This window comes from Mesitornis unicolor, unplaced genomic scaffold, assembly GCF_000695765.1.
Source record: "Mesitornis unicolor isolate BGI_N332 unplaced genomic scaffold, ASM69576v1 scaffold3428, whole genome shotgun sequence".
Taxonomy (NCBI): Eukaryota; Metazoa; Chordata; class Aves; order Mesitornithiformes; family Mesitornithidae; genus Mesitornis; species Mesitornis unicolor.
In genome coordinates, this window is record NW_010200990.1 from 15,570 (window position 1) to 25,747 (window position 10,178).

Sequence of the window (10,178 nt, forward strand, 5' to 3'; positions counted from 1 at the left end):
ACAGACCAAACATAGTCTTACTACATTACTGTCCTCTGAATGTGTAACTTAGGCTGGTTAGGAGAAAACACTAATAAGCATTGTTCATTAAAAAAAAAAGAAAAAAGAAAAAAAATCTTGTTACCTCTTTTTCTAGGCCTGAATATAGTGGGAAATGGACTGTGCTTCTTTGATATCCAACATAGAATGAAAAGACTTTCCATGAAAAAATTAAAAAGCCGACCAAAAAAAAAAAACCAAACCAAGAAAAGAAAATGAACCGTCCCTCTTCTAATTAGTAATGTCCTTATGTGAAAAATTAGCCTTAGGAAATACTGTTGGAGTTGTAAAAAGCGCACCAGACATGGCCGATACCTTGTATATAAGGGTTCAAAGAGAGCACAGTTTGAAGTGGCAATCTGCAATACTTCCGGCTTAAAAATCAAACTTGTAGATATAATTCTTGTTGAAAGGCAGATGTACAATTTTGTAGAGGGTTTCTGGGTTTTTTTAATGCTAAGTGGACATAGTGATGGGTTGCAAGGGGCATCCTTCTACATCCAACCCATCCAATGCTCCCTTTGTGGATGCTCTTGAAGATACCTTCTTGTTGTCCAATCTCTCTGCTAGGGTAGCTTTCAGGTTCAGGGCTATGGAGTAATTTAATTTACCTGAATTAATTTTCCTAATTTAAATTATATTAATTTACTCTTAATCCCAGACTCCACTGTACGTGTAACTGTTTAGGCCATTTCTTTCTCCAAGACCTCTCAAGTGGAAGCATTATGGAGTTTGTGTTGTTATTCCACCTCTAGTGCTGGATGCGAATAATGTGTTGCAAAGTTACGTCACTGACGTTAAAGCGAAATGGGGAGATAGCAATGCGCACAGAAGACGATTAGTTTTAGAAGTTTGCGTTCAGTTTAGCTGATCTGGATAAACCTCTCCTGGCAATTACGTGGCTGTGATATGCTGTAATTTAGAATTAATCAATTTAATAGTATTTGGCATTTACTGAAGATTATAACCAAGCTTTTGTATTGACATAAAGAGCTGCCAGTAAGTACTTCTTGAAAAGAATAACAAAAAAAAGCATTTCAAAATGCTTTTTCACATTTTTCTGGAAAGACTTCTTTGGGCTGTATCATGTTGTGCCTTTGATTTGTAATGGGGAGCTCCCTTTGTGTGTCAGAGAGAGGCTATCGGTATGTCACATCACCATTTTTAATATTTTGTTGCTATTTTTAAGGTCACTTTCTTCTTTTATGACTAGTGGTAAAAAGGAAGACGTAGAAGCTGTGGCACACGGCTCGTTTGTCATTTAGGTAACGCGTAGCAAAGCACCGCTGTAGGTGGGAGATATTTGGGATGTGTCATCTGCTGTGCTGCTGGTTTGTACTGGTCCCTTTCCGTCTCTGCTTACGCAGAGGATTTGGAAATGTTTGGGACGTGGTGGCTTCCGCTGTGCTGGACCACGTGGGGAAGAGCGATGTCTTTCTTGAGCATGCCTGAAATTGCCAAATGCGGTCTGGTTCTGTGAAGACCACCCATCTCCAAGACACCTGATTAGGTGTCTGCTTAGACCAGGGGTCTGTGTAATGGGTAAGGTCACAGTCGAGTTAAAAATCAACCCTACATACGTCTGATTTGTAGAAGCTCTTACTGAAATAGGGCTGGGCTGCTTGAGTTGATCAAGGAGGAAGGAGACTGCCCACGAAAACCCCTGCAGGTTCCTCAGGCCGATTTCCAAAAGCATCAAAGCAGGGCAGGTACTTTTCATTCCCGCTATAAATCCATTTTAAAGTGCTCCTGATGTGTCTCGAGGTTGAAGTCTAACACGTTAGCATGGCTGAACTGGTCAAATAGCAGAAACTGCAAACTTTTATTTTCTTGGATATTCACTTTGAGGTTTCTAGAAGGCCAAGTCTCTCTTTTCAGTGCTTACCTCACTTGTCAGTGACTATTTTGGAGATTGGCAGTCTACTCACAACCTCAAAGTGTTGGTTCCTTTGATTTAATTGATTTTTATTTATCTCCATGTAAGGGCTCTGTCTCCAGACCATGATGTGCTTTCGCTGTGGTTATTAGTGCTGCAGTTGGGCTGATGATACAGTGAAATATCCAGCTTCTCCAGGGACAAACCTGAACTGATTTTGGGGTTTTTTTTAGGTTTATTCTGTGTAGACTTAAATTGAAAGGAAACAATGGTGGAATGTGCAGCATTTTACCAGGTCATCAACCAAAGCTGTAGTTTGAAACTCGCTGCTTTTTCTGCAGTGAACGCACACACGACCTGTTGAAGAAGTGATATTTTATTGTAGTACCTCCTTTGCGGGAGTTATTTTTCGACACCTCTTGAGTATCTCTCTAGTGCGTACAACCCACCTCTCCTTGTAGCATCAAGGGCTTCTCTTCTCTCCTGCAGTCTGGTCCACTGTTGAAGGCTTCACAGAGTCCTTAAGCTTGGAAGAGACCTCTAAGATCATCAAGTCCAACCTCAACCCAACCCCACCATGTCCACTAAACCATGGCCCCAAGTGCCACACCACGCACTTCTTGAACCCCTCCAGGGATGGGGACTCCACCACCTCCCTGGGCAGCCACTTCCAGTGCTTGACCACTCTTGCAGTCAAATTTTTCCTCAGATCCAATCTAACCCTCCCCTGACACAACTTCCCAACTGGAAGAGGAGCTTTATCAACTGCTAATGACAACTCAGTGCTGTGGCATAGAGATTGAAGTCTGGAAAACTAAAAAGAGATAAAAAAAATACAAATCCCAATGATCTGACAATCAGCTCTTCAACTACGGCCAATGGCTTGCAATATGGGTGGATTTTTGAGGGAACTGTCAGTTAAAAGCCTGGTGATGCTTGCTGGGTCCAAAAGCCATGCAGAATTGAGATAATGGGGCCAAATTTGACTGGAAATGTTCTTTACTATTAAAAAAGCTAAACTTTGCTTTTAGTGTAGTTGCTAGATTTTGATGTGTTTTCAGAGCGATCTATTCACAGCCATGGAGTAACCTTATTCCTAGGTGAATATTAATTTTTATGGTAGTTACATTATAAGACTTTTTCTTGAATTTCTCTAGCACAATTAGTAGCTCCAAGCAGAAGCCAATATGGGCTGGTCAACAGATGTTTGCTTTGTCAAGCAAACCAGTTTGCAGAGATCAGTAAAAGCTCCTCCTGAAAACCAGATGGTTTAAACTCTGTTTTCCGGTTCAGGCACTGGATTCAGTCAGGCTGATCTTGGGTAAACCACTGAATGTTCGGTGCTTCAGATCGCCATATGCGAAGGATATTTTGTGGTGGGTATTTACATTGCAAGTTTGCTTGGACAAGCCATGGCTCCTTTCTCTTCCTATTTGTGTTCCCCACGAGAGAGAAAGTGCTAGCGAAAAAAGAAAACCCAACAAAACTTCAGCTCAAAGAGTTATGATGGAAAAAGTGAAATTATGAACTCTGTAAAGAAAGGGGCACCAGGTGCCTCTTCCTACCTCCAACACTGAAGTACTGATGAGATCTCCAGCTGGGTTTTGAGTGTGCAGCCAGGTACGTGTTTGGGCTGAATGCTAAATGGCTTTGTGATCATTATTTAATGAAAACCACACATGACAAACTGCCAGGTAAGAGACTTTGTTCTTTGCTGTAAAACAAGTGAAACAGCCCTTAAAACCTGTCAGCCCGCTGGTGCTGTTTGTCATTTTGGAAATAGCTGTGTTGGTAACGGTTGGCTCCTGCTCGTCTGGGATGAGCGGTCAACAGCTATTGAATTCCTCCAGCATCAGTAATGATGGCAGCAGACTGAGGTTGGCGCAGGAGACGGTGATTTGAAAAGCTGAAATTAGTGATGTAAAAGCATGGTGGGTGCACATGTGTGGGACAAAAGGCTTCTTGGAGTTTTTGCTGATGAGGGATGAAATCAGTTATAGACAAACCCACTGGGTTTTGCCATGTTTGTTATCCCCGAGGATGCTGTCTGTTCGGCTGCCTTTCCACTTGTCTTCTCTTTTTGGCATGAAGAACTGTCTGTAAATCAGTCTGAGATGTTGAGCTGGGGTGATTTCTGTAGTCGAAGACTGAGTTCTGCTGGAAAATAGGTGAAATTCTCCAGTTTTAATAACAGGCTGAGCAAACATGCAGAACACACTGCCCTTTGGGGACCTGTGGTGCCATCGTGGTCGGATGTGACTGGAGATGCTACCACAGAAACCCTCTCCAGGCTGTTGAGTGCTACAGCCCTTCATGCGAGAGGAAAGATGACTGTGGAGGAGAAAACGCTAAGAAAGAGATGGTTCTGCTCACTCAGGATATTCTCAGTCTCATCTCTTGTAAAAAATGCATCTGTGACAGATTTTGATTATTCTGGACTTTAATAAGGGATGCTTTGAACTTTAGTTCCTTCGTATTCTGTTGTTTTCAGTATCAAAGCACTCAATGTCCTTATACGGGTTCCTCTTACTAACAAAGACCTTTTTGAGTTAACTCAGTTAGAAAAAGGTGTTTCTAAAGGACACTTTGTGAATTCCTAATGACCGAGTACGGAAACTCTCCAAAATGTTGATGTCCATAAGGGCTCACCAGAAAATCCACAAGACAATACTCTGATTGATTCTAGTAATGAAAACCCTGTAAAAGATTTCATATCAACATGTTTTCTTCCTTGGTTTATAAACTTTATTTGCTTATCTGAGCAAATTTGGCTCTTGACACCACCATCTTTCCTTGCATCAAGTCTGTCCTCTTGTTGCTGTGGGTAATAATTGTCCTGGTTACTGTTCACGAGCGACAAAGGACCATCATTTTGAAGGTGGTCTCATCTTCTTATGATGATGAGCATTGGGGAAATGCTTGGTTTTCTACAAAGACATAGTGCATCCTAAGCAAAGCAGCCTCAAGTGGAACCGGTCATGTCTTGGAAATGTGATCATCCACTGGAGCTGTAGTTAAAAGTACCGTCGAGGTACAGCCGAGAGAGATTGCTGCCTGTCATCACCCATGGATGCCATCACACCCTTTCCTCTCGTGTCTATGAGCTGTAACTTAAACTAGAAGTCAATGTGAGTTGAAAGTGGTTTGGGTTTTGGTTTTGGGTTTTCCCAACCTTCTTTTCCAAAAGAAAAGCTCGTCTTTTATGCTTACACCTCCAAATACAGTCAGGTGGGTAACTGGGAGAAGATAACCCAGATAAAGCAGAAACTGAGATGACAGTGAGCATAATTCAGGTTGTAAATGTTGTCAGTGAGAGATGAGACTGGTTTTAAGAGTATGGACAGGGTTAACAGCTCAGCTCATCTGTCTGGGTAAGGCTGTGCTATACTCAGAGATTGTCTCTGTTTCCACATTAATAATTAGCCATTAGCACTTCCTGCGTGTGATCGCATTTCTTAAACCAGTTATCCTGTTCCAGCAAGCTCACAAGATAATTTTAGCTCTCGTTAATGCCGCAATTAAACTCAAAAAGCAGATGCCACCTTTGCATTTGCACCCTTGCTTTTTCCACTGCTGCTTTTCTTGGGGTAACGTTCCCAAGGACATGCATGTTTGTGCTGGTACTGTCCCTGCCGAGCATCTTCTGGAGTCCAGCCCTGGTCCACAGGCAGCTGACGTGGCCAAAACATCAATCAGTCGTGGTTTTAGCTGTTCTCTGGGGGAGAGGGGTGTTAAAAGTACTCTTAAGCTCCCACAGGCAGTGATCGAGGGCTCTGGTCTGATCAAGAGAACGCAAACCTCGGAGCTTTTCAAAACCTGAGTCCTTCATTACCCTTCATTCATGATTCTGCTCTTTTGTGTCTCAAACTCTGTGGAGGTCTCAAGCTGGAAACAATCCTGGGTGTGCGAACCACTGGATCAGACTCCAGCATCCATGGCTCATCTTCTGTACCACCTCGAGTTTTTTGCTATTAACATAAACCTCACTAATTGGATAAGCTCATTCTCAGCTGGGGAATCCTATAGGGAGTATTTCTCATTTTATGGGACCAAGGAAAGATATTTGGATATTAAAAATAACAGAATCATGAAGGTTGGAAGAGACCTCTTAGATCATTGAGTCCAACCATCAACCCAACCCCACCATGCCCACTAAGCCATGTCCCCAAATGCCACATCCATGGCTTCTTGAACCCCTCCAGGGATGGGGACTCCAGCAACTCCCTGGGCAGCCCCTTCCAGTGCTTGACCACTCTTGCAGTCAAGAAATTTTCCCTTATATCCGATATAAACGTCCCCTGGCACAACTTGAGGCCATTTCCTCTTGTCCTATCACTGGTTACATTGGAGAAGAGACCAACACCCAGGAGCTGGGGATGGGATAAGGTCTCTCCTCTTCTCCAGTTGAACCCCCCCAGTTCCTTCTGCTGCTCCCCATCATTCGTGTCTCCTTTTCTCAGTGGAGGTTTGGTGCACATTAGTAAATCTCCTGTGAGGAGGTGGATGCTGCTCTCCATCCAGGGACCCTTGGGGCCATGTGTAGGAGGATGATGGTCATCGACGCTGCCAGCTGGGCCATGGGGGGAACATCTCGGAGGGTCTGGGTTGTGTTGTTGGCACAAGCTTTAGTAAATGTAATGGCCATGGTGTCCCCAGTAGCCAAGCCATAGCAGCAGAGGAGTGGGAATGCTGTTTTGACGTTTTAATAGAGTGAGAATGAAATGTTTGGTCTACGGCAGGGAGAGCTGCCGTGATTTGGGCACTGCTCTTGCCTCGCCTGGTTGGAATAAGACTTAGCACTGGCCTCCATATCCGGTCAGCACTAAATGGGAAAAAATCCACTTCCTAAGCCAACATGTTGGGGGAGAAAAGGCCATCTGATGAGAGTATGGAGGAAGCACAGTGCTTGTTGCTATGCTGGTTAGGAGTGACAAGTGTATCTCTGGATATTAGAGAAGCAGTTCAGAATGTGCCATGGTTTTTAGCATAATAAGATGCGTTGCAGTTAGGGCACATCCGTTTTTTTTCCCCACAGCTGTTTACAAAAGGAAAAAAAAATTAAAAAGCCCAGAGATGGGTGCAGCTGCAGTCACTCAGCTGTCAATGTGGGACAAGGCTCTTTCTGTTCCTCTTTTATTTCCACTTCACTCTGTGCCACTGCACAGATTTGGCTGCTCTGTGAATTTGCAGATCATAAGATTTGTTTTATTTTTTTTTCAAGCTGCCTTTGATCTATACAGAAAAACTCACCCAGCTCTCATTTGAATTCATTAATACTTTGAGTAGCATTTTGATTTAATGTTTACTGGCTTGTTTCCCTTTGTAATGTTGTCAAACTGACAGGTTTGTTTTGTTCTGCATTACCTTTAGGTTTTCGAGTCTAATATGTTTCCTTTTTCCTGAAAGCTATGATCATTTTTAGAGTTGTTATAAAGGCATCTTCATTTCCGCAGAAGAAAACCTGAATTACTTTCAGCTTTCACTACTAGCAAATCAATATTGAAGCACGTAATTCTTTCTTTTTTTTACAGTGTGAACAAAGTATGTTTTATACCATCAACTGTAGTTTGAATTGTAGTTTAAAAAAAACTGCTTTAGCACTAAAAGCCACAATTTGTTTGCAAATTCCTTGCCAGGAAAGTCACAGCATTAAAGGAATTTCCTGGGTTGGAGTTTTTTCCCCATAAAGCTCTGCTGTCTTTCCCCCTACAATTGTGAATTTAGCACAATGTACAGAAATTTAGCAAGAATCCCCATTCCTAAACATGTGGCCAGAAGGATGAGGAGAGGACGTGTTCAAGCACAACCAATTCAGTGGAGAAAATGCACTTGAGCTGGTGGGACCATTGATCTGGAGTTGCTGGGGTGGTGCTGGTTTTGGGAAGGGTCGAGGTGTAGCAAATCACCAAACTGTGAATCATTGACTCTCAGAAGCATTTCTCTCTCTTTTTAAGTTCCTCTTGTCAAGTGTGGTACAGTGGGGTTGAGAAAGGAATGTATTCTCGGTGACCAGGATGATGAATGTATGACACTTCATGTTTATTTGTAATGTCCTTTTTTATACTTAGAAATTGCTTACATATGTATCTGTATGTAAATAAATGTTTAATCCTTTCCACCTGATGTTCAAAGTGGTTGATTTGGGTTTTTTTGGCTTTTTTTTTCACTTGAACTGCAAAGCAAAAGTGCCTTGAAATATGTACAAGGGATTCACTTGATTTAATATCAGACCAACAAATCAATGGCTGCTAAGGGTTTTCTGGTAGGGTTGAGCATACCAAGGCTAATTGGGACCTCATGAGAAGAGTTAAAGTAGCACTGCTGACCATGGGAGTGATGTCCCTGTGCACTGAAGCACAGGAAAAAATGTTATTACAAACAGGAGAGATCATAGTGAAGTTTGAAGAGCCAAAGAAATGCCAGCATCAGGCACTAGAGGGTGGTCTGTGACAGAGGCACCATATTCGCTCTCCATCATTGCACACCTGGAGCGGCTTAAACTCTTGTTGGAGCAAGATCATAGACTCACATAATATATTGGGTTGGAAGGGACCTTTAAAGCTCATCCAGTCCAACCCCTGCAGTCAAGCAGGGACATTGGTACCAGATCAGGTTGCTCACAGCCCCACCAAGCCTGGCCTTGAATATCAATAGGGATGGGGCCTGATATTCAAAATATTCGAGGCTAGGCTTGGTGGGGCTGTGAGCAACCTGATCTGGTACCAATGTCCCTGCTTGACTGCAGGGGTTGGACTGGATGAGCTTTAAAGGTCCCTTCCAACCCAATATATTATGTGAGTCTATGATTCTGCCAACACACTGAGAACTGAGTTGTGAAGCTTAAAGACATCGTGTGCCTTTTATTGCCTCCTCCACTGACCTTGAAGCACCTTCCTTGGTCAACGTCTGTGGTGAAGGCTGGGCCATCTGCTCTGTGTTCCCCAGAAAGCTGCCAATTTGAGTCCGTGATCAAACAGAGAGGGGTTTGGAGAGGTCCCTGTGTGCTTCTAGGTAGGAAGTGGGCAAAGGAAGGGGAATAAAACATCCTTAAAGCTGTCCTTCATCTTCTCATGTACAACATCTTCCTACTGAGCCCTTGGGGAGCTCTGCCCAGAAGATGTCACCTTGCTGACAGGGTCCTGTCACACAATGGTACTTTTGGGTCTCACTGTGGGCCCGGTCCTCTCACACAAAGCACAGGAGAGCTGACTGCCCTGCATTAATTTCAATGGTATGGTACAGACAGTCTTACCGGATTTAAAATCTGGTCTTGATTGATGGATTTCTATGCATAGGAAATCAACTGCAAACCCAGTATGAATTTTCAGGAGTTTTATTACCTTCAGAATTAAACATGCTGAGCTTTATTCATTTTTTGTATGAACTTATAATTATAATCACGTCAGCTTGCATCAAAGCTATCACTTACTGTGGCATGCGGATGAATTCTCTGCTGAATAAAAATCATTCGTGCTGGACAAAACACTTCATGTCAAAATGCTGTCAGGTACATGATGTAGATGTTTTGGCAGTGTTCCGTTGCTTGTCTCTCGTGTATCACTTGGATCAGGTCTAACCCCCATGATAAAGTGGTTTTTTGTCCAGTTCATCACAGGGGAGGGCTTAAAGAGCCAGTGATCCTGCAGCCTTGTACTATGTGAGAGGCTGTAGCTGAAACAACCAGTTTCAGGCTTTGTTTGTTTCAGCACTGATGTCTTAAAACCCTTTCAAACCCTCAAAGCCCTTGCTTTCCCTGTGCTCAGTGATCTGGGTATGAGTGATGCTGTTTTTCCCTTTATTTCTTCTACATAAGCTTACACAGACTTATCATTTCCAGGCAAGTTACGTTTCTTACTCCTGTTCCACTTGCCTCAACAGCTGATAAAGTTCATGTGGCTTCTTCTATGACTGTCACATCCCTTTGGCTGTGCCAAGAAGCCCTGTGTAGGGATCCATGTATCACAGAATCACTTAGGTTGGAAGAAACCTCTAAAATCATCAAGTCCAACCATCAACCCAACCCCACCATGCCCACTAAACCATGACCCCAAGTGCCACATCCACGTGCTTCTTGAACCCCTCCAGGGATGGGGACTCCACCACCTCCTTGGGCAGCCCCTTCCAGTGCTTGACCACTCTTGCAGTCAAGAAATTTTTCCTCAGATCCAATCTAACCCTCCCCTGGCACAACTTGAGGCCATTTCTTCTCATCCCATTGCTTGTTCCCGTGGAGAAGGGACCAAACTCCCTCACCATCCCCTCC